Source organism: Coturnix japonica, chromosome 7 (genome assembly GCF_001577835.2).
Source record: "Coturnix japonica isolate 7356 chromosome 7, Coturnix japonica 2.1, whole genome shotgun sequence".
Classification (NCBI taxonomy): domain Eukaryota; kingdom Metazoa; phylum Chordata; class Aves; order Galliformes; family Phasianidae; genus Coturnix; species Coturnix japonica.
The window spans coordinates 13,194,846-13,220,486 of NC_029522.1; the positions used below are offsets into that span (position 1 = coordinate 13,194,846).

The 25,641-nt window shown below is 37.7% G+C and overlaps 1 protein-coding gene across 10 annotated transcripts in view; it reads left to right on the forward strand.

Moving 5' to 3' along the window:
• Positions 1-25,641, forward strand: part of ZNF385B (zinc finger protein 385B) — a 148,529-nt gene that overhangs the window by 61,575 nt on the left and 61,313 nt on the right. The window contains exon 2 of one of the 10 annotated variants that reach the window (XM_032445866.1): positions 14,731-14,896. The exons of 8 other annotated variants lie outside the window; for them this stretch is intronic. The gene's annotated coding sequence lies outside the window, so the exon portion shown is untranslated. Of the gene's footprint in view, positions 1-14,730; positions 14,897-24,467; positions 24,649-25,641 lie in introns of those variants that run through there. One more of the 10 variants, XM_032445865.1, reaches the window with a different exon arrangement.

Genomic DNA, 25,641 nt, shown 5'->3' on the forward strand with positions numbered 1-25,641 from the left:
CCCAATTCCAAAGCCTCTTACAGTCATTCTCAGGATTTGAATGTATTTCCAAAGTAAATGTTCAAAAAAACCCCAACCTTGTCCTAAACTTCCTTTTTCATGTCAGTGCAAATGTCCTCTTTTTTTTTTTTCTTTCTTTCTTTATTTTTTTTTTTTTAAATCATCAATCTGACCTTTTTGAGTATAACCTTTTCTGACTCCACTGGTGATTGGTTTACTAAAGTCTGTTATACCTTAACAATAGGGAGAAGCATGCTGATTGATTCTTATTTATTTAATTTATGTGTTTGTTTATATCAGCATGCTCCTCTCCCAGAACCCTCACAGCATTTTCAGTTTTCTGTGGTCAAAAAGGCAATGCCTCTCAAGGTACTTACCGAGTTCCTTTCCAATGCATTCACCAGAGCCATCAAATACCTTCAGTATGCAAGATAAGGGCTCATAGTGGTATCACCGTATGCCCCTGTCATCTTCCCCCTGCAGCATTGTAGGAAGTTCTTTTAGTAGCCCAAATCCGTGTCCACTGTTCTCTTTTCTTTTTCTCTGAAAGCATTCATACTATTTTTTTTTGTTTTTTTTTTTTCCTTCCCCAACAGTGGTATCCCAGCCAGAATTGCATCACAGTCAAGAGGGCATTTATTCCTCAGTGACAAAGTGCTTTGTCAATGTCACAGCACTGTTACACCTTTTGTTTTGTTGTTGTTCTTTTGATTTGTTGTCTTTTTCTTTTTTTTTTTTTTTCTTTAATGTTGTCATCACTTTCTAAGAATGTTGACTGTGTTTCAGGAGCAATGTCACTGGTGTTTATCGGTTGTGAGGGGAAAGCAGTTTTCCAGCCCTAATAAAGATGTCTGGATAGGTCATTTTTATTTTACTTTTTTTTTTTTTTTTTTTAAGCACCAGAAAAGAATGTGTTTAGAAGAGACGATTTGCTGCTGTATATCAGAAAATATCGCAGGCTTTTTTGAGCAAAGTCACAGATGCTTTAATTCAATGCATAAGAATCTAGATGTACTTGTCATCTGTATCCTTTTTTGTTCTGTGTGCTTACACTGTAATCTCTTAGGTCAGGAATTCTTTCTTAGCTTGTGCATGCAGCACTCAGTATTGCAGAGCTTAATGTCACTTGACATCTCTCAGTATTATCATAATACATAAAAATCATCAGGGGATGTTTTATAGAACTTTTTAGGCTAGCTTGCAGCTAGTTAAGCTCTGCGATTCTCCTTTAAACAGATTATTTATGAACTCTTTATCATTAGCATTAGGATGAGTATATATCTGAATTTTGGAAGCAAAAGCTGGAGATTTAAAACTTTGCTGTTTTCAACTATAGTTTCTTATGTTCTAAATGCTTCTGCAGATTACACAAATCTAATGCAAACAAACTTGAAGAACTAGATAGCAAAAGACACAAAGCAAAAAGTAAGCTTGTCATTTTCATTTTCTTACTGCAGTGAAGTAGTTACTGAGGTGAACCCAAAACATCTGCTTTCTTCTGAACCTTACGATAGTGAATTCTCATCTCAGGTCACATTCTCATCTGTGCTGGACAATGTCTCCCACCTGTGTGTCTGTATGATAGCATCATGCTATTATACTACTCTGGCTTCTGTTTTGCACATTTTAACCAAGATGACTCTTAGGGATTGCATAAAATGCATTGGATTACAATACTGCTCAAGAGCAGCCAACAGGAAGCCCTGCATGTGAGACAGGACTGGAGTGTTCCCTACAGATTCTACCTTGCCTTGGCTTTCAGTCCTGCCTTGAGTTTTCAAAAGAAAGCATGAGTGTTTTGACACTTCTTACACTTAGCTTAATTTGGATTATTGGTGCGAATCCTTTATTGTAGTAGACAGAATAATTCTGGGATTTTTCATTGAAAACAGGTCTTTTTTTTTCTTTTTCTTTTTTTTTCCCTTCCCCCTGCGTACTAGCTACTGGTTTAAGTTAGCTTCTCTAGTAAGTACATGTAGTTCATTAGCTTGCATCCAGTATTCCATCTATCCATTGTGCATTCATTGGGATATTCATTTTAGTTGGGATATTAAAAGAAACACTCTTCTGTACAACATATGTAAAAATATTTGATAGAGAGATGAGGATTAAGAATCATGATGAGTAGTACAATAGTAGTATAGTCAAAACTGTACTGAATTTTGTCTTCAGTTAAAATAATACGTATAGTAACTATAGACCATTTTTCTCTTTTGTGAAGAGAAACTGCAACTGCTGCAACTATTCTGTATGCAGATTGCAGATGTTGTACTGAAGATACAACCTTGAGAACAAGTATGACAAGCCCGAAGAGTTGTTCATGCACAAAAGGAAAGAACTAAGCTATCCAAACTATCCAAACATTGGTCATGCAGAGAAGCCTCTTATGGGTTGGACAGCAAGGTGCCATTATTACAGTTTGACATTAATTTATGTGGAAGTCATAAGTGCTAAATTTGGAGCTTCTGGAAGGTTGTGTAGCTTAGTACTTGAGCTGAAAATAAAGGATGTTTGCATATACTGTTTGTTTTTCTTCAGTTGCATCCTGACTGAACAATTTTTGGGAGTCCCAAAGCATCAGTCAGAAAAGAGGCCTGTTATGCTTTTGCCTGCTAGGGAGACTTGTCTGTATCAAAGCACCTGAGAGCTGAGAGGTAGGAAGAATGAGAGTCTAATACCAGTTCTGTCTAGGTATTAATGGATTCCAAGTTACTTATTTGAGCCATAATAGAGAGCCTATTACAAATGCTGGAACTCTCATTTCTTAAGCAGTGACATGAAAGAGCTGCCAGGAAAACACAGGTTATCTGTGGAAATATTACCTTGAGTAAAAAGATGCCACTGGAGGAGCTTATCAGTTGAGCTATCATTCATCCTTGGGTTTTGGGAACTGCTTGTGAGGGAGGCCTGAGTTCAACCACCCTCAGCTTTTCAACAGCTACTCATCTTCTTGCTGCTCTGCTGTCTCAGTGTGCGTGCTCTTGCCACCCTCCCTTTACCTTAACGAGATTTCTGGTAAAAATCATATTTCATTTACCTTTGTTCTTTGTATTTTATATTTCATTTGTCCCTAACGGTTTTAGCTGTACTTTTAGCTCTGCCCCCTCTGCCTCTCACTAACCTATAACAACATCTTACGCTGCCTTTCATTCCATCCTTCTCTCACATAATATGCTGTTGTATTTTTTTTTTAATGCCCTTTTTTCCCCTAACTTATCTCCTCTGTATTCCCCTTTTACTTTCTTTTTCTTTCAGCACCTTTTCTAGCCTTTGCTGATTCTTTAGCTCTTTAGCATCATCTATAATGCAACAACTCCATGACTTATCCAAGCTGCTGCTTGGAAGGATGGTGCTCTCCTCTGGCCTTCCTTGTCACCTCATCCTGTCTGCTGGGCTCACACAAGCACTTGGCATGCCCTAGAAGGCCAGCATGTTGAGAATATGAAGGAGCTGTGGCTGGACCAGCACTGTCTGCATACTTTTGAAGGGGCTCAGGCACAGAAATAATCCAGGGACCACTACAGTCTTGGGACAATGGTCCTACTAGGAGTAGAAGGGTGTTAAAATTAGTTTAAAATGAAAAGAAGACTTGGAGTTAAAACTCTGATCATCTGCATTCTGGAAATAGCTTGTTTAATGTGAGCTAGAAATCAGACTAAAATCTTAAAACTGTGGTTAGTGAGTCACAAGAACGTCAACTGCAACTAAAGACTGGTCTTCTGTGGGGCAAGCTGTGGTTTGCTGTTGACGGAAACAGAGCTACAGTGCACCAAAACAATGACGTAGTCAGACCTTAGAGTACTAGTGGATTGTAATAGTATTCACAAGAAACTATCAAGCATTGCCAAGGAAGAGGCATTACAATCACTGAAGAAGTGGAGGGAGTGAAGGAAGCATGCGTGCTGGTTTGGGGCCATGAAGCCCTTGCCATGTTGTCTTACTGTAGCACACAAATATATCGTGTGCTTATGGAGCTTATGAAACAGTTCTGTGGTTTAAAGTGTAAATTTTTCTTTTTTCTTTTTTTCTTAAAGCCTCCAGATTTCACAGAAAATACAAATAATAGTATTATTGTCAGCATGAGAGAATGTAGTATTTACTTTTGAAATACTTGTCATCTTGTAAGTCATCTAAGTCTATATAAAATCCATATAAAATTTCATAGAGGATTGGTGCTGCCAATCCCAAGCGCGCAATGAGAATGAGTCACATCTTCCAAGATCACACGATTTGCTGAAAATTCTGACGGGGTTTATTTTTAATTGGGTTTCATTTTTATTCGTCTTTTTTATGTCAGAACTGATTCATTTTTTCCACTGTTTTTCTGTGATTGTTACTGCTAGTAATGTCCCTCTCCTTGTTTAAAAAAAAAAAAAAAAATTAAGAAAATAAGAAAGGACTCTTAACAAGGGTACCAAATAATTCGGAATGTATAACAAAATCGAGTAGTTGCTGCCAAGTCATGTTGGCAGGTTATTATCAAAGTAATGTCCTTTTTAGAAGAGAGGATTGGGAGTGGGAGATTGTGGAAAACAGTAAGAAGTTTAGTTTCATAATTCTCCATTTGTCCTTGAGGAGTTGTCTGACATTATGTGACGAAAATTTGTGCAGTTGGAGTAAAGATCTTTTCCTAATGCTCTTGGATATCTTGGTGGTGTATGGGTCTAAAATTCTTCCTATGAAGAATGTTCACTGTGATGGTCTTGGTAAAATTCTTTTGAGGCATCAGAAGTTCTATACAAACCTCAGTTGTATTGAGTGTACTGGCACATCCTGAGGCAAGGAAATCCAGAACAGGGACACCTCCTTCCATTAGGAATTTATGATTCAAGTCTCAGCTTTCAGATGACTCAAAAATCTTTGGCTTTTGCAGTGAGAAGAAACTTCTCTTCACAGCAGAAGCTGATTGCGACTGTGCAGAGCCAGTATGTCATGGGTGTCAGTGGGCAGTGAGTACTTACTGTAGCAGCAGTAGCATTTTAAGCACTTAAATTTCATGTTCAAATAAGCATTTTGAGGTATTCCATTCCAGATTCAAAAAAGTCCCAAACCTGCTCACTGCTGGTATTTCTTTAAAGGAGATACTTTGTATCTAATGAGGCAAATTCAGGTCATGTAATCAGTCATTCACTTCTGCCGAGCCTGAACATAGCCTACCACTTACTTAGTTGTATGCAACAGAACACCCTGTGTAATACAGGATTTCTGTAAGGAGTATTTTGCCTTGCTCAAAGGTAGGCAATGAGCTAAAACCAATTTCAGGATAGCTGTAATAAAATACATCACTTTAGAACTTCACTGTAGGGACTATGTAGGGACTACTTACTTTTTTTTTTCTTTTTTTTTTTTTTTTTTTTTTTTTTTTCCCTGTGGTTTTGTTACCTCAAATCAAGGTGGCACCAGCAGGCAATGCCTCTGGTTAGCTTTGGTGTAGTCTGAAGGAGGTGTCATTCACCAATGAGAGTGAAGTAAAATATTCCAGCTGCTTTATGGGGCGAGGCGTATTTCTCAGCAACTCAAATTCAAGCCCTACTCAGAACTCAAACAGAATCAAATAGGAGTTTGTGGGAACTTTCCCTGCACTAGATCTATTGTGCAGAGCTTTCTATTCTATAGAACTAACTGTAGATGAGAAACATGCTCCTGGGTAAGTAATTCCATGTGGAGGTTGAAATCTGGCTCTCACGTAACTGCATAATAGAACGTTGTATGCTTGCTCCAGCTGTATGGAAAGAGAAACACATGTAGCATTTTGCTGATTTGTTTTTAATAGCAGTGCTCTAGTGAAAGCTGTGATTGTTTTCTGTAGTTTAGGGGCTGAGCAGTTGAATTAGGAAATACTACCTTGTGAGTGCCTGCAATTTATTTTTCTAGATAACTTTTTATCTTTAGGTAAACTTCATCAAAAAGCTACAAATGCCAAAATCAGCATTTGAACTTTCTCTCTTTTTTTCCCCCATTCTGTTCGGATGGTAATCATGACATTTTCTGAAGGAAAGCTATAAATGAAAATTCTTGTTAGTAAGCCCATTGGAGGAATGTGTTTCTTATATACTGAAATGATTTTGTTTCTTCCTTGTGAGCATGCTGATAGTTGACTCTTAATAAATTTAATGCTTGATTTTTAAATGTCTTTAATTTCCTTTAAACATTATGCTGCTAAATCCTGTTGATAGATTCTGTGTTATTTATGGTTGTTGAAACTATTATATAGTAATAACATTTGAAGATAGGGACTGCATTCTTATGTACTTGAAAGAGCAATTGTTGAGCTTATGAAATGTTAATGCATCACAGGTTTTACTGTACTGCTTAGCAGCAATGTTAAAAATGTGCATTGTGCTTTCAAAAAGTTCTTCTTAGGATGCCTTAAATTAAGGTCAATAGTAGATAAATGCTCTCCTTCTCAAAGTCCTGGTTGCAGTTTGGAGGTTAGTTTGTAGAAAACACTTTTATTTCATACAAGGCAACCTTGTCTGGCAGAACGTCGTTGGTATTTTTTTTTCAGATGTCAAAATAAATACTGATAAAATGCTCATTTGCTCTGAATCGAATGTTATAAAAAAAAGTCACTGCTCTGTGTCTCACTGTCTTTCAGCTGTGACAAATCAGTTTCATCAGCTTTCATTGTTTTTAGAAGAACATATTTTATTTCTTTCTTTACCAAAAAATACATCATCCATTTACCATCGTTTTTGGTTGCCACCTTGTTTTAACATCCAAAGACCAGCAAATGTCCTCTGGTAATATATTTTTGAGGGTTTATGGATTTGTGTAGTATTTAGTTTAGTCCAGTTAAATTGTAGAGATTTCAGCAAAATTAGCTGCATATTTGCAGGTGCTTCAGGCTGCAAATACAGTGTGGAAAACTCCTGTACTTGGAAACTGCTGTTCTGTAAATAGTCTGAATTTTGGCAAGGGTCGAGTAGGATGAATGTTGCCAGATGAGGGAATACGTCTAACCCTTGCTGGTACCAGAGGTGCTCTGACCCAGCTTCCTTGGAAGCAGGCACAGGTCTTGGAGTCGTGAGGTGACGAAGCAGTGTGGTGGGAGCAGAAAAGGGCATCTGAACAGCGTTCTGAGCTTCTGATGGGTTTCTGGATAGCAAACGCAATCCAGAAGTACAGAGGTACTTCACTATCACTTTCCATCCTACAAGTAATTTAAATAGCTCTCTGTGAAAAAAACAGTGTTACTACTAAGGAAGATGTTCAGTGTGGGCAGTGGTAGTGGGCAGCATGGACATAAAACTTGCGTCATAAGTTTTTGCTTAGATAGGTGAATACCCCAGATGCATGAACTGATTTCTAGAAGCAGATATTTGGTACCGTTCAGTACTTGAAAATTTGGCCTTTGGGGAAAAGATGTTTTTATGTGCTGTAATGCTAAAGTGCTTCCAGCAAACTTTAAAATTGTTGCATTCTGTAGTTGTAGAGAACACTGAGATCTTTTGGAGTGACTTTTTCAAATATCCTTGTAGCTGATGGTGTACTCTCTTTTGAATAAATTCTGGATTCAACCTAAGCTGTTTCTATCCAGTACTTCTTTAAAGAAACAGGAAAGTGTAATATTTTCATCACTTAAAGCAGCTTAAATCTTCAGGGGAAAAAGGGTTACTGCTTAAATTTCAGATGAAAGGAGCGTTTTGTGAATTCATCTGTGTCATGTATTCATACCTGAATTAAAATGAGCCATGATGTACTGCAGTTTCTCTGGAACGTTACATAAACTTCCCTGTTCTGAACCATGCACAGGTTTGAAATGTGCAAACAGAACTGAAAGACTCTTTGCAGTAGTTTCTCCACAAGCAGGAAGCCTGATATTTACCCTACAATCAATGCAGTAGTGGACACAAAGACAAGCAGTCCTCTCTCCTACAAAACTTGGTTTAACTGGTAAAAAGGTAGGATCCATGAGAACAACTTTCTTCTTAGTTAAAGATGGTTACGGTTAGGGATGAGTTTGGATTGAATTCTGCACAGCCTTGTTTGCTCAGATTTGAAGTTTTGCGACTAAAACAAGGGATTGTTTGGAAGTATATTTGGAACAGATTCCTCCTGTTTTAATTCCTGAGATTTTGATCAGATCTTTTGTTAGCATTTTTGTGTGACTCTGTAGGTTAGTCAAGTAAAAGTCTGGTCCTGGTATGGCTTTCCTTGGTGTAGTTAGTTTCTTTCTATGTGATAGACTTAAAGCTCCCTATAATCATTCGTTGTGTTGTTTATTTCTGTTGGTGCTGGTTGCCTTTGGGGGCACATTCTGCCTTAATGCTGGCAGGTGGGCATGAGGAAGCAGAGAAGAAGCTGATCTCAGAGCAGCCAGAAAGGGACAAGAAGGGATAGGAGTAAGTATATTATCTCTATATTATAGTCTGAGCTGCTGGCAAATAATATTTCCTGACAAGATCAGCTGAAAATTTCCTCCTGAACAGGAAAGTTGCTGAATTCGTATGAGGAAGCCAAACCTGTCTGTCTTGGCTCCTCTTTTTTTTCAACATCCTTATAGTAAAGACTGAAAAATGCTGTTCTCTAAATTCTGTAGGTAGGAATGATTGCCAGTGGCATTGTGCTATGTGTGAAGAATGAGTGAAAGAGAGCAGTTGTATCGGCATGTTAAAGATCAAGTGGACGATCCGAGGAGATTCTTCCAAATCTTGATTGTGAGCAGAAATATGAAGTGGGCATTATCAGGTAATGTTAAGTTGGTGATGTCTACCAGTTTTTCTTCCTATATGCCCTCTGGTGGATTTGTAAGAGCTGTACTCTAAAGAGAGCTAAATCTAATGGACTGACTATACATTACTGAAAAATGTGATCTTATAATAAAAATTACCCTCTGACCCTCCAGTTACTCAAAATATGTTGCCTACTGTAGTACAAGCCAGTGAGTGAAGGTTGGCTTAGGCTATGAAACCCAGTTTAATTTTCTAGTCTTTACAATTGAAATCTGTTTTATTGGGCGATTTTATTAATGGTTATTACAAATGAGAAATGAAGCTCAGACTTACACTTTTCAAAGGGCAGTGCTACCCAAAGGACTCTCTGGGCACAGATCCAACTCAGTGTCCGATGTTCCTTGATAAAGCGGATTCCTTCACTTGAAGAGGCAGTAATTGATGTAACAGTGACAAATGCAGTTATCTATAGGATATGATGCATCTCACCAGCACTTATGAGGTACTTTTTGTTATTTTCAAAAACTACCAATTGGACAATTCAGGTCTTCATCTCTATGCAGAGGTCTGCTTGGCATTTTCTTATCTAGCATCACATTTGCCCGTATGTGCTTGTGTGGTACTAGGGGAAAAAAAAAAAAAAAAAAGTGTATTGGTATTTTCATGTTCAGTTAAATTATTTTCTGAGTATTTTTTATCTTTTCCCTCTCCTTGGGATGCTTTGTTCTAAACTGAAGGTGATGGCTAAAAAATCAGATTGTTCTTTCTAAATTTCATTGGGAACTTGAAGAAAGAGAGCTTTCAGAATGGAGAAATGAGATTTCTTTTTGAACTCTTCTTCTTTGTGATGCTACAACAATACATGTATTGTTAAATGTCAAGGCACTTGCTCTACATAAAAGAATGCCTCAGTTCATCTCATTATATTTTGCTCCTCATTACTTGTATTTCTTGTTCTTGCCCATGAAAGCATACGGTCATATATTTTATGATATTATACAAAACCACAGTGTTCCTTACCAACTTGGATAGCGTCTGACCTAAACGTTATCAAGTATGTTAATTGAGAAAAGGTGAAGCAAGATACAAAAGTAACATGCCCTGCTCTTCTCCCCATCAAAAAAAACCCAACAACTTCCATAAGCTTTCAGTTTAAAATGCATTGGGTTTTATTCATTGTTGTAAATAACAATAATAATAAAAACAATAACTCCTTGTATATAACATATGATTGCTAATGTAGAATTATGAATATTTTAGATTGTGGAGATGCAAGTTATGTATATGTTGTTCCTGACTACTTAGGAATAGTCATACAGTGTTTTTAGACAAGTTATTCTTGCTGATGCATATCAAAAGGCCTTCACTTCTTGCTGATCCAAGTCACGTTCTGTTTTATGAATTTAGCAACTTTGCTTTGGTGACATTGGAAAAGTCTGTAACTGTTGTAGCCTATTCAAGGGACTGGCAGTCTGGAAAAGTTTATTGGGAAGTACTTATTTTTGCATTGAGCCAATATGTTTATTTGGTTGGGTTGTGAAATGTAACGAAGATATAGAAAGAATTTTTCTTATTGACAGAATGTGGGAGATACCCTGCAAGACTTGGCTACCAGATACAATATTACATGTTAGTAGATTCAAAGTAGACTACTACTGGTATCAAATGTTGCTCATCAGCAATGCTTGTAGATCTAAATCTTACGAATTAAAATCTAAGGATCATAGAATGAGTTGGAAGGGTTCTTAAAGATCAACTAGTTCCAACTCCCTGACATAGGGAGGGCTGCCAACCACCAGATCAGGGCTCATCTAACCTGGCCTTGAATGCCTCCAGAGATGGGGCACCCACAGCTTCTCTGGGCAGCCTCAGCACCCTCTGAGTGAAAAATTTCTTCCTAACATCTAATCTAAATCTCCCCTCTTTTAGTTTAAAGCCATTACCCCACATCCTGTTACTATGCTCCCTGACAGAGTCCCTTTACAGCTCCCTTGTAAACTCCCTTTAGGTACTGGAAAACCACTATAAGGCCTCCACAGAATAGACACAAATGGGTAGTGATCTAATATTAAGCCCTGAACCTCTAAATTTTCATGTTAAAAATAAACAACAACAAAAATTGATTATTTCAGTACAGTAATGGTACAGGTTTAATTTTGAAGCTATTTTTTCTACTCTGCTTTTCTTACTGACCAAATTCAGTTTATACTTGTCATAGTAATCAGATTGGTTGCTTACATGGACTTCTGCAGTAATATTCAACAAGTATTATAATTAAGTTGTTCTAAACCATATGTTGTAAGGTTATGGCTGTTTTCAAACATGTCGTGAATATTGTATAGAAGACTATCAGTTTGTTGATGTCAACAGCTGTTCTTTAGTGACTTGAGTTAGCATATATTGTTTGTCATAGTTTCATGGTGGCACAGCTGAAACTTGGGTAGAGATGTCAGTAATAGCTCTGAAATATAGCTCTGAAAAGTTCTTTGAAAGACTACTACTGACCTCCTTTCATGAGAGTTAGTAGCAAAGCATGGTCTATGTGAGCTATGTCCTGATGCAGAGCCAAAGTACAGTGTGTATGAGTAAATCATAGAAAAATTGGAGCTGACAATGAAGATTACTTTGTCCCTTTTAATGGACGAATGTTAACTTAGCTGTAATACATTAACATAGGAACTATAAAGATTTAACTGCTTACAAAAAGAAGGCTGTGACTCCAAAAGAAATAAAACAAACAACAACCACCACCTCACAATAATTCATTAATTTGTCATGAAAGAAAACATCCAGAGATAAAGATTTTCCCATATATTTGTCTCTCTTCTCATGTTCTTTCAAAACAAGGAAGCTTCATTTACTTTAGTCCAAAAGCCAGACTATTTTCTCTTAGGTAGTCCCATAATTCTAGATCTAAAGGAAAAGATGTGTTTATTTATAAATAGAAGATTTGCTAGGGTATCTGGCGTATGTACTTTACAACTTAGCTATCAACCTGTGGGTAAGAGTGAATCAGTGGCTGAGGCTAACAAGAAAATCTACTTGATTAAATGTATATTTTGAGAGAATTGTAATTTAGCAATTAATAAGTAATTTTTCAAACTGTACTGCCTGAAGCTGAGGGAAGGCAAGGCTGTCAGAACATGCAGGGAGAACATTATGGGAGCACTGGAGCTGCTGGAAGAAAAAAAACAACATGGGATACAGTCAAGAGCGGAGTAGGGATATCACTGTAGGTGTGAAGAGAGACTTGACTTCAGGCATGCTTAGAACTATAGGAAACTAAGGATTCTGGAGACATAAAAGGAGACTAATTCAAAGTGTTCAAAGCTTTTGAAAAGATTGAAGAATAAGGCTAGAGATTCAATCTTATGGTTTTACTGAATGAAAAGTAATTTCCATGCCTGTGGGACTTTGATGTCACTGACAGAGTAGCTGTTCAAACAGTAAAAAGTACAGGAAATACTTGGAGATGAAGAGCACAGTGGCCCTCTCTTTTTACCATTGTCCTTATAGTTTATGTGACAGGCTATGAAGTTAAGCTGCTGAGTTCTGTGAGATGTTTATGCAGTATAATTCATTAGTATTAAACTGTTAGCTTCTAATTCTGGTTTTGCTGGAAATTCTGCCACTCACTACAGTGGAATGAAGAGTTGGTCTCTGAAGTTCTGTATTGCATTTCTGATGTGCTTTAAAACAGAAGGCTGGTCAGCTTCCCTATGGTGTATCTGGTGCCTGTACTGCAGATCAGCCTGGTGTGTGATGTTGGCTTTAGCTGTATTGATCTTCTGAGTGGTGCATTCAGGTTTTTGCTGTTCTGTTTGTTTGTTTCACTGGAGGTAATCCTATGATACTGATGAAAATCTCACAGACATGAGCACTTATGAGAATAGAAGTAGGCTCAGAAATCCACAAGATATTAATTTTGTCTGATTTAAATGAAAAAAAAATTTAAAAAGTGAAATTTATGAGGAAGGGCACTTTACATTTGTTTCTGTAGCTTAAGTACAAAGAAGGCCACCAGGAATGATGAGTGGTTTCTGATAAAGTACAACTCTAGCTGTAGGAAGAAATTGATCAGATTTTACTGAATGCAATCTATAGTAAATTATATACTTTAAATTCAGCAATTTTAAAGACTACAAGGTCACTTCATTGCTCTGTGCTCTTTAAATTTTAAAATTATGGTAACTATCACATTAAAAATACATTTGACAGCTTAATACTAGACATAATACTGAAACAGATGAAACTGGTCTCAAAACACCTGAAAACAGGCTCTACTTACCATCTTCTTTATTTTCTGATCCTTTTGTGGAAGCATTAAGCTTGTGTTTCCTACCTTCTCCTTTTGCTTTTTTGGTCAGGTTATTCTGCTGGTTTTCCCTGTATTCATCCTTAGGAATACCATTCATTTATTTCTTCCATCTCATTGCTCATAATTGTGTCCCAGAGTAAAAACAATAAGGAACATTCTTTGCTTTCAGAATTTCCCCCTGAAACATTTGTGCTGCAGTACACTACACTACATACACTAATTTTCTTCTATATCAATCCTAGAAATAGTAGTAGAAAGAGTGTTTTGTTGTTGTGATTAGAGGTCATACTAACATAAATAAAATTTTACATTTCAAATTGTCTGAGATTTTAGACATTTTAGAATACTTAGGAAACTCATAAATACATCTTGAATGCTGCTTTCCCAGCAATTGAGTTAGATGATGGTTCTTGCCCTAGTTCTGGGCTCATAAACATGGCACATGGTATTCTGCCACTTGGTTATTCATGGTTGTTTTTTTTGTGTGTGTACAATAATCTTGCAATTACTTTTAGTGGCATATTCTGTGCATATATGGTACTTTGAATACTTTCCTAGATTACATGAAAGTTCTTTAAGCCAAATGCCTACTTAGAGCAGCTGTAAAGGGGTGTCAGCTTCCGCTTTTAGCTGTCTGCTGGGTGGGACGTTAATAACAGTATCATTTTACTTGTTGAATTCCCTTTCAAGTTTGAACACTGATACATGGCATGAGATAATGAAATGGCTAGGATCCTATTACGACTTACTAATAGTGAAATGAACAAGCAAACAAAAATAACAGACTACCATGTGTTGGCTTTGTTTGTTTGTTTGATTGATTTGTTTGTTTTGGTTGTTGGTTTTTGTTGTTGTTGTTGTTTTGTATCCTTGAATCCAATTAAATTAAAAATGAAGACTTGCTTCTTCAAAATCACCATAACGTAGTAATAACCTTCATATTTCAAAGGCATATTACAAGGTCTAAGTAGTTCTTTGAGTTAAAAGGAGCAATCAGGTTTTGGGGAATGAGAGAGTTTGCTGATTACGTGAAGAAAAAAAAAACAACAACCAAACAAAACTAATTAACCACAGCACAAACAAAAAAAACCTTTCTAATATTTGGTCTACATAGAAATTGTTCATCCACATTTAACATGCTGAGTCTGTAAGCACGGGGATTTATTTTGCCTCTTAGTTGGAGGGCTAGTTGTAAGATTTGGAAAATCCTTCTGTTACAGCTATTTGAGGATTGCTTTGAGAGATAGTTATGCAACTCTAACAAAAATGATCTTAGCACTGTCTTTGCTTTTCAAAATTAAACAAAGGAAAGATTTCTACATTAAAGAAAGGAATTCCTACTTTTAAATCCAAACATCAGGGATTGAAATCCTAAACCCTTAGAGCAATGAAAGTGTAAGAAATATTAAGAAGCATAAAAAAGTTATTATAAAATTGGTATTGTATATCCAATTGTGAGTCATCCAGTACTTAAAAATTATATAATACTGCCAATTACACATACAAATCCAGGGAGAATTTTAAGACCTTTCATAAGAATTTTAAAAAACCCTCTTGATACTGTCATACCCTAGGAAACCAGGAACATTAATCCACTGCTTGATGCTGACCTCTGAGAAAATACACTAAGTCCTAATAAGTTGCGTCTGGAATACTTGTCACCACCTTGAGAAATAAAAGGATGAGAAATGGACTTCCTGGAAGGGTGGCAGGGTTTCTTAATGTGTGCTGTTGCAGGGCCATTGCATGGATGCTTTAACAGCTGTACCAAGCTCTACACAAACCGATGGCTCTGAACAGCAGTGTGGCTCCTTGCTGCCAGATCCCTTCCACACCATGGAGGAATTAATTTCACTGAGTAAGGCACAGCGAGGAAGTACTAATTCAGCAAGATATAGGTGAGGTCTGTGCTTATCTTTGTGTATTCACCATTTTCTGCATTGTTCTTCATTTTTTTACTTGTTTGGATCCTATCTGATACTTTATATTTTTGAACTCCACTTGTTTTGTTATAAATGCTTTTATTTCTCTGCCCTTGAGTAGTCTGAGTACCCTTCTTCCACACCCCAAGTTAGCCCTGTTATTGGCCTTCTTTGTAAATTTATTTAATAAAGAAATAAAGGAGCTGAAACCTTATACAAACTCTTCCACTCAAAGACAGCTGTCTGTAACTTATCTCAAGGCATTAATTTTATTGTTTTTTTTTTTCAAATTTATGTGTCATTCCTGTTGTGAAAGCAAAACTCACACTTTGCCTGAGAAAGTTGTCTTTCTTCCTTTCTTCCTTTCTTCCTTTCTTCCATTCTTCCTTTCTTCTCTTACTTTTGAGTTTTTCCTTGTTTCAAGTCCTGGTCCTCTGCAAACCCCTCAGAGTGCTGTCCCAGAAGGGATAACACATGCTTTTTTTTTCGGTTGGTGATGTCTCTAAACACGTTGTTATGAAGGTTGTTCCTGTCTTTCCCAGTATCTGCCAGGATTACTTGTGCAGGCTGTGCAACCTCTCTCTAACTGGAACAGGACCTGCTTGGCAAAACCAAGGTTGGAGCAATGAAATTCTTAAGAGTGGGCCAGCAGCATGTGGAAAGTCACCATCTTTTTGATGAAGTCACTATTCTGTTTTCATTCTTCTTTGTTGTTGTGTTCATTTGCATTGTGTCCCTTAGATCTTAGGATTGCAGACAGGTGTCTGAGATGAAGTTAAACAACTGTAATAACAGTTTATTTCCCTGTTGTCTCTCCTCTTCTCCCTCAAGTAATAGAAAAGCGTTAGCTCTAAAGAACTGAAGAGCAATGTTATTTCAGAATGTTATTTCCATTTTAAACATCTTTGCTGTAGATCAGAGAATTTGTAAAACTAGGATCAGTGTTTCTAATTCAGTTTGTCAATGGAAGATTCTCAATCAGTTGGAAAACCCTAAGCTAGAGAAACAAGCCTCTGCTGTCAGAGCCTGCATGTTCTTTCGTATATTAACATTAAATTCTCTGAGCTCCAAAGTCAACTCATGGCTTCTTAGTGAAAGCAGATTTTGTCCAACACAAATAAAGGGTGATAATACCCAGTTTGAAGTTTTCTTCTTGGTGTCAGCAGCATACATCCTTGCACAGGGACAGGGCTGCTGAAAGCTGCAGGTTTGCAGGAGGCTCTGAAAGTTGGGGGAGCAAGGAGTGGGTGTCAGGGCTGTGGGGAACAAGGTACAGAGGACAGAGACAGCACAGTTACATGAAAGGGTATGCAGGTGTCTTTCAGTGAAGATATCTGGAGAAGAAAGAGAAAGAAATGTCTTTTTCCCAGTCTTTCTCCTTGTTATCTCCTACCACCTACTCTCTCTTTCTACAATACTTCCTCCTGACTGCTATCTTTGTACACAATGGAAAGGGGCAAGCCAGTCCTCAGGCTTCATGAGGCAGAAGATCGAGGAGCCAGTGCTGCTCCTGTTGCTGTGAAAGAAAAAGCCTGCAGTCCCTGGGAGCAGGGTTTGCGTTCCTCTGCTGCCTTTGGGGTGTCAGGAAATGGGATGTGTTGCCAAGTACTGTCTGTCAGGTGGGTGGGAGGGTAAGTTCTTGTATAGGAAAATATTCATTCAGCTGTCACTGACAGCTGCATGTGTTGGCTACTGATTGTCGCTGATCTGCTGTACCAAATTAGCAATATTATTTTGCTTAAAAGATTTATAAAAAAATTCTCAGACTAACTAGCAGCAGAATTTTATGTTGAAGAAGCTTCAGGTGATGCTAATTTTGATCTCTTGTACTCAGTCTGCTCAGGAGCTGCAGGGAATGGGAAGAATTGGATTATTAGGACAGGAATCTGAAAGAAGCCTAGTATCCAATGGCTGGGCATGCACAGTTCCCATCAGCTGTACAGTTATGTGTGCTAAGGGATTATGGGCAGAGAGCAGCAGTACTCAGCTGTTTGTCTGAGCTTCTAGATGTACCCTGTGTAGGAAGGGATGTGCTAGACAAAAGCAGAACTTTGTGGCTTGGGGAATTAATTCAAAGATCCTTGATTTGTTGGGTGTTTTGTTGGTTTTTTTTTTTTGTTTGTTTTGTTTGTTTTGTTTTGGTTGGTTGGTTTTTTGTGGGGTTTTTTTTTGTTTTTTTTTGTAGCTTGTGTTGTGTCTCTGTGGATGGAGCAGCAATTTACTGCAATTTACTTGAGTTTGTGAGGCAGATCAAATATGGACCTTCTTTATTCCTTCCCATTTTGATATTACTTGCAGCACAGGGGAAACTGGAGAGAAAGTAAGGTAAGCTTCTCTGTACAGTGACTGCTACTCTTGAGGATACTGGGCAGGAGGCAAGTTCTGTGCTGATGCCTTGTGCCACAGCAAGGAGGTAATCTTTTCTGCATTGGTTCATTGTCAGTAGGATTGGGGTGGATAGGAAGAAACACGGCTCTCTTTATTGTCTCTTTCTTTTTTTAAGTGACGCTTTTATTCATAAGTTACTGTTTATTATAGCTTCTGTCAAACCTCGAGACTCCATGTTGGCAAGTAGTATCTTATTCCTAAAGAATAAGCATTTCTTAAGCATTAACATTGCTATTCAGTTGTTCTTTTGTCTCCATAGCAACTTTAAAAGTAACAACAAAGCAGTAGGTGATGTTGTCATCCAAAAAATCTTTAATGCTCAAGTGGTTGTTGATAGCAACAAAATGGATGCCAATATGGGGTCACATGCGGCGGTAATAGATATGCCAGCTATGGCAGAAGTATTGCATGTGACATTTTAAAGTGTAACAGAAAGTTAGGTTGATACAACTGGCAGATTTTATACACTAAGCGTATGGTATTGTTTCTAAGTTCAACAGCAAACTGTGGTTTACCTTCTGTAATGGCATAAGTTGTGTGCTCATTCTATACTTGTGTACATTATTTTATATATATATCTTATATATTGTGTGCCATCTTGAGCTGAGAGCTCAAGGTTTCTGCTCAGTTTGTTGTGGGAGTAGAGAGTAAGGCTCCCTAAGAAGGTAGAAGTTAAAGGTTATTGTTATCATCTGACTTCAGAGCTGATCTGAAAAGGGAAGCATACAGTAAAAAGGTAATGCTTTTCTTACAAATAAAATAAAACCTGACAAAGAGAAATGATTATCAGTTTTGTTTTTTTGTTTGTTTGTTTGTTTTTTATCTTAACCCCATGATCTCAGAAGCTTGGCTATTTTACTTATACATAGAAGTGAAAATCATTCCTGGGGAAAAAGCCATGAGAAAATCAGACTGCAACTAGTGCTGAAAACCAGACAAGGGGGAATGATTGTAAGAAAGGTGCTTGAGATGGGAGAACTGGAATTAATTTCCAATTGCAATTTCTATGTAGTTGAGAGGTAATGAATGAGTAAATCTATTCTTAAACAAATGTTGTGACAGATGAATTAGTGAAAAGGAAACTATATCCTTTTAAGTAGTTTGTGACCAGCACTTGACAAGTCTCTTTGAGGTACTGGTGGTGGGCTGTACTGTGAAAATTCTACCCATTTAATATATACGAATGCTGTCAGTATGGCATGTACCAAAATACCTTTCAGAGTCTTAAATTACCTGGATTTGAATGCAGCTTTCTCCAGGTTAGTGTATCATGTTCGTGCTCTGCACTTTGTGAAGGTGTCACCTCGGTTCTTGAATGTAGGGTTTGCTGATTGTTTGAGCTGTCTGTAATCAAAGCAGGCTTTTCTGCTCTACGAGAAAAGTGGAAGGTGGAGACTGACTGCACCTGGGTGTTTCTTGGAGCCTGACTTGATGGCATCAACAAGCCCTTTCTGCACATGGATAAACAGAACAGCTTCAGTCAGTGACACTGTGAAATACCATCTGTTTTAGACTGCAGAGAACTGGGCAGTTAGCAATGTTATCCTCATGATTCCAGTTACATCTTTCTTTCCCTTCATAATATAGACAACAGTAATATATTTTAAAATTTGTTTTATTCAAGTAATTTTGCTTGTTTGCAGTATGAAACACATCCAGCTCTCACCCTTTCCTTGCCTCATGAGGGAAAGTATGTTTCTTTATTGTTTTCTTTCCTGTTGGTGTGGGGATTTTTGTTGTTATTGCTGTTTTGTGGTGTGTTGAGATGGAGTGCTCCTAAAAGAAATTTCAGGGCTGTCAATGTCATCAACTCAACAGATTCAGTTTCCTTATTTGTTTTCATTTGTCTCTGTTGGAAAAGCTTTCTGAGCAGCTTTTGGTTTTGAAAGTCTTTAGGTAAACCTGAAGCATGTATGTAACTCAGATGAAATAATAGGTATTTTAAAGTTACCAGTCATGCTAGACTTTCTTAAAACTGTAATTAAAGTGTAACTCTAAGCTACGTAGTCCATGACTGTCAACTGAAGGACATTTCAAGGAAAGTTTGAAGTGGCAAGATTTCTGTCATTTTTCCTGTCAGCTTTTGGGAGTTGGGCATTAGGGTATAGAGCTGCCACCCTCTCATTCCTCTGGCAGGTATGTTCAGCTGTCTGAGAGAGAGGTTAGAGAGAGGAGGCAGAATGAGGGGAATCTAAATGAGACTGAAATGAACTGAGGCAAACCCGCTCCCCTGCTTCTGATGACATCAATTGAGATGAGCTGATGGAAGTATGAAATTGTTTTACCAGAATGCTTAATAAAATTAATTTTCTTTTCATGAGAGATGGGAAAACAGCTGCACCTGAGATTGGCAGGCTCCATTTGCAGGAGATAATAGCAGAAGTATTAGTGGTTACTCTGTACCTATTTTGTTTCCTGAACAAGAAAACTAGATACATAATAGTGCCAAGAATGCCTGCACATCTATTGTGTGTGTGCCTGGAGCAACTAAAGGCCACTGGCTGGCTGCAGGCTGGCCCCAAGTTGAGTAGTGCTTGCTTTAAATCACTATCACTTCAGGCTCAGTGCTGTGCCTAGTCTCACAGTGACATTTTACATCTTAATGCAGTCCCATCTTTGTTTGAATCTTCCAGGGACTACTTCCCTTCTGACATGTTCTGCATTAAATCTGATTTCCCAACAAATTTGATCAGCCTATAAACAAAGCTGTTCTTCTTCCTAAATTCAGTTATCTTCTGAATCCAAAGGTAGCAAATGATTCATTTTTTCTGTGATGTGTCACCAGTGAATCCTTTTGCAAGTCAAATATGCGTTTATACTTTTGTCACAAACTTTTTCAATGTGAGCAAAACTTTAAGAAGTGGGTTTCCAGGCTTTCAGTGGAAGACCATGTCTGTATTGCTTTCACCAGAGTTAGAGCAGATCTCTCAATATCTTGTTGCTGTTGAAGGGTGAACTTTGAAATGCCAAAACAGTACAAAACAGTATTTGTAATTCCATGGATTGATTTGCATAGTTAATAAATATAATCAATCTTATTATTTTCCTATGGTTTCTATCATGTAATTGAAGTTCTGGGCTGTAAGCAAGATCTTGATACTTGTCCCAGTGTAATATTTGCAGACTAAATAGCAAGCCTACATAGTCTTGCTGACCCTTCTTTTAAATTAGAGACAGGTTATGGATTTTCATTGTTTATAATGGATGCCTCTTTACAGTTCACCATGATCTGTTTCAAATATCTGATTTCTTTTTTTTTTTTCTTTTTTTCTTTTTTTTAATTTATTTATCAGCTATGTGCATGCAAAGAAAATGCACTAAATCCTATGGAGGCTCTATCAGACTCTTTTCTCCTGACAGTTTGTGGCTTAACTTTACATATTTTCCCGATGTTCTGAGTGCTTTTTATAGTGGTGTACACCTTGAGTGGTGCCACAGATTTAAAGTAGAATTCTTGCAGATTCTCAGAAGGTTTCATTTTATGTATGTAGATTGGATGAATTCTTGAGATTCTGTCTAGTTCTGTTTCGTAGTGATGGGGTTTTAATCAAAGTGCTTTGATGTATTTAGAGGTAATGGCAGAAACCTGTTAGTCACCCTGGAAAAAAATAATATAAATTCTTTGTCAGGTATACCTCTTTGTTGCAACTAACATGAATCCTAGTGTTCCTAAATAAAAGCTCTGCTTTCACTGATGTAACTGTCAGCATTTTGCGTGGAAGCAGATAGTTATGGTGGATATCAGGGGTATGACAACTAGCAGCTGTGCTCGTGGTGTGTTAGCATGAACTTTGATGAAAGTGCTTTGTGGAAGATTAAAATTTGAAATGAGACATAACTTATGTTTGGGAATAAAATTGTGGTTTTTTTAATTTACTGCTCAGATAAAAAGTCCTGCTCTTGACTGTGGTGCTCATTTGTTCTTGATATGAAGATAAATGTCCCATGAACAAAAGTTCCCAGTTCTATTACTCTGTGGAACTTTCCATTTCATGTACAGCACTAGCAGGACTCTATACAAATTGATAAAAATAGTATTTATACAAAGTGGAAAATTCCGCCTTCAGTATGAGAGGGAATCTTAGCAACCTTCTTTTCCCAGAATTTGCAATGACTCTATTGAGCACAATTAAAATGTTCAGTTGTCAACAACAAGATCAGGCAGAAAAGTAAATATGGAAAGCTTTTCTGCTTTAATTGTCTGCAGGAGTTGGTACATAACTCTTGGAATGATTCTCGTACAGAGTTTATATTGTTCTCTGCATGTAAACTGCAGGAAAATGCAAATACCACAGAAAAACAAACATGAACATTTCAGGCAGAGATAAGTGCTCCTATTTCCCACTGATTGGACTGAAAACTTTTTCTCTATGAACAGAAGAAAGAAATATTTCTGCATGCTTTCATATTTTGCCAAGCTATTGGCAATGTTATTTCAGCAGAAAGGACCCACATTTTTGCTGGGGACTGAACTGGATAAAATCCACTTCACCTGGGGCATCCTTCATGCATATAGCATATGTTTGTGCTTTAGTTTGCTTCTGCTAAATTTCTCTGCATTGATCTCTCATGTAAAAATTGTGATAAAACTATTTGAAAGAACAAACCCCTTAAAATCGAGCAAGACGATCTTTATACTTCAGTTAAAGAAAAAAAGGAAGTATATGGCACTAGCTGTAAATATCTTTGTTGCAACTTCTTTAATGGCTGCAATCACAGTATACCTTGCTGGTCATCTAAGCTTCTTCTTATCCATAAGGTATTGCTTTTGCTGTACATACAACACTGTTTTATTCAGTCTGGATACTGTCTTGTGTGTTGTTGAGATTCACAGATTCTCTAGGGAGGTTATTTCCACAGTCTGTTTCAGCTCAAAAAGAGTGCCACCATGAGCACTAACTATGACTCAGAACTATGCTGGTGTTAAGAAACTTACCTTGATGTTCAAACCTAGTGGGTTTGATTGGCTTCTTTTCCAGTTATATCCTTTTCCTTCAATTGTCTCTAATCTCCAAACTTTCACAACTCTGCTAGTCTTTCAAATAGCTTGCATTGCCCCTTGCCTCTCTTGACTGTGTATTGTTACTATCTCACTGTTAATATTTGCTACATTTTCTGGAGCTTGCTTCTTGTATCAGTCACTTCAATTTGTAAATCCTTTTTAAGTGAAGAGGTCCTGCTACTTCACATAATAAGCATTGCCATCAATGATAATTCTTTCCTTCATGGAAGAAGGTGCGTTTTGATACTTCAAGCTTTGTCCCTTAAGCGGTTGCCGGGTCATGAGACTTCATGAATAACGCTTTTGCGCAGAGGAGGAAGCTGGGCTTTTTCCTCCTTATCTTTCATTGCCACTCTAACATGTCAGTCCTGCACTTTTGCAGCTCAAGTATAATTTGGAAACATATACAATTGTTTCTACTATATGTAATTTTTTTTATGATTATTACCATGTGCCCAAAGTTATCAGTAGGAAAAACTTCTGTGTCCAGGATATTTTTATTTTCTGTAGTTTTTGCTTGTCTTATTTGTGTTCTGTACTGCTCACTGATGGTTTGATTCATCAATCTGTAATCTATCCCAGCAAAGGAAGAGCAGCTGGTCTGAAATTGATTTACAGGTTTCCTCTATTGTTACGCTTGAATATGCTCATACAGGAATAGAAATATTGAACAAAGCTCATCCTACCCAAACCCCTGTTGGCATGAAGGTTTACAGTCACAAAACTAGCTGGAGTTTTTCTCTTCATACCATACTGAAATCCAGCTGCTCATATGATTTCTTTGTATTCCCAGCTTTAAGTTCATTCTTCCTTTTCTGTGTCATCGATGCCAAGATTTAAACACAGTGCTGCATGTGGGATCCCACCGCATAAGATGAGCACTTCTCTGTTAATACTGGAAATGAATTTAGAAAGGATCATGAGGCACATTTCCTCATTATTGTTGTAGAATGTTCATCTTTCTTCATTGTTACAATCAGTGCTATAAAATCTGGGGGGTAAATAGATGTTTTTATATTCTGGCAGCAGTGCTCTAAAGATGAAAGTTTCTGTTTGTTTTTGATTCAGTTATTGGTCACTGACTTCTATTCAAATGTACACTCCATATGGGTTTTAAAATATGCTACATTTCTGCTTTCAGTAATAGAAAAGACATCTGAGGATTAAATTTCACCTTGCATGACTCATTTTTGTCTTGTGCAACTTTCTGAAGTGTTTACTAGAACATGTTTGAAATTCATGTACTGGGAAAAAGTGCTGTAGAAGTAGGCATTTCTGCGTAAGATAGAAATTTTCTTTGCAAAACCTGTAGTTAAGTAGCCTCTCAGTTAAAACAAAGCAAAGCAACAATAAAAAATGAATACACGCTGCTTCTATAGGGGAGTAGGTATAGAATACTTCTCTGTAGTGAAAATGTTCAGCTACTGAAAAATAGATTTGTTCTTTCCTGTTCTCTTTTCTGCTCTGACTACACTTTCATAGATACTTAAGGATTTTATTTTTATTTTTGAAGCATGTAGCAGAAATGCTAAGTCAGGTCTTGAACCAGTGATTGAGCGCCCGGTGAGAAGGCAGAGCCAACCCTAGGGAACTCAGGTGTATGAAATGCACTGAGTGACTGGAAGGGGTGGAGTCAGGATCCTTGTTTAAGGGTTGGCAGTGGAGGTAAGACTCTCTTGCTGGAGATCCCTGTGTACTTGGTTCCTACTGAAGGTAAGCTGCTCCTTTCCTTTGTTTCTGCGCCTGTTTGTATTTGAGCAAATTCTCACATACAGCCTAGGACCTTGCTGCTCTGCTGTCATTACTGTGTGGGTTACAAAGCTACTTAAAGCTATTATGTTCTTTCTAATTAGAGCACATAAAAGCAGATTAGTAACAAATTCATTTCTCTGATTTCATCCTGTCCTGGAAGGCATATAGTATAGTTAAAGATAATTTTCACCCAAACTTGACTATCAAATCTGTCCAGATAATGGCTTTGAAAATTCTGGAGGACAGTGCAAAATCCAAGGGGTGTACGTACCTCCAGGCAGGTGGAGGAAGGTAGTTTATGCCAACTGTTGAGGATGTCTATGGAAGTACGGACTCATTCTTATAGGTGATTGACCTCCAGTGAGTATTTCCTAAAACGCCAGTTCAGAGCTACTTCTTAATCATCCCCAGCTCCTGGATTAGCCTCTTTGATTGGATTCTGCTGATGGAGTGTGTTCTGCAGCATGGCTTCACTCCGAAGGGCTGTTCTGCTGCAGAAATATATGGCATATTTTAAACTCATTATGGAATGCAGACAACTGTGAAACCATGACTGCTGTATCCGCAGGAATGTTTGATCCTGGACCTTTGGTAAGGAACTGGTCTTTCATCCCTATCTTTGCAAACTTCACTTGCCCAATTCAGCACACTACTATGACAATTATGTGCAAGATGATGTGATTCAGGACATTTGCATGAGGTGAAGGGTGCAGTGTGTCATGCAGAATGTGTGGTTGGTAGAAGGGTGGGCTGTGTTCCTTTCCCCAGGCTGTTGGCTATTCTGGCCCCCCTCACAGCAGATGCTGTGATCTGTGTGGTGTGATAATCATTTGCCTCTTTCCTCTGTCCTCTGCTGTGATCTGTGTGGTGTGATAATCATTTGCCTCTTTCCTTTTGCTGTTCCACATATTTGCTGGGCTCTTTATATGGCAACTTAGGAAGAACATTAGTCAATGAAAAGCATGTAGAAGGTTTTGTTAATGGTTAATGTAGTGTCAGTCTGATAACAAATACCTTGATCACTCCTTTTATTGTTCCTTTGCACAGTGAAACTCTAGCATCTGACCTAGCAGTTGTTGTGTCTACACAGTGCTCCTCCTGGAGATGTTAATCAGCCAGATCTCACACTTGCACTGCTGCTAATCCTAGTGAGGATGTGCACTTAAAAGGAACGATAATGGATTCACACCAGTGCAACAGATGCAAGCTTGGACCATTTGCTGGAGTTCTGTGCATTGCACATTATACCTCCAGGCTTATAAGTTTTTACAGCAATTTTGTTTGCCCTGTTTTTTTTTTTCTTGACAATAGCAAATACATGCAATTAAAAGGGAAAAGCACAGAGGTATGATTTTTAGGGTTTCTCATAATCTAAATTGTATTACCTTCAGTACACAAGTCTTCTGCTGTTTCCATCTAACCAACAAATAAGTATGAAAGGAGAGTAATCTGCAAGGCAGTTGATAGAATTGAGAAAAAAGGTTTACACGTGAATTTAAAGCTCAGTGATTGGGAACACAGTCACATTTTTAAAACAGAAGAAGTAAAGTTTAGGATGGAGAGAAAGAATGTAAATATGTGCAC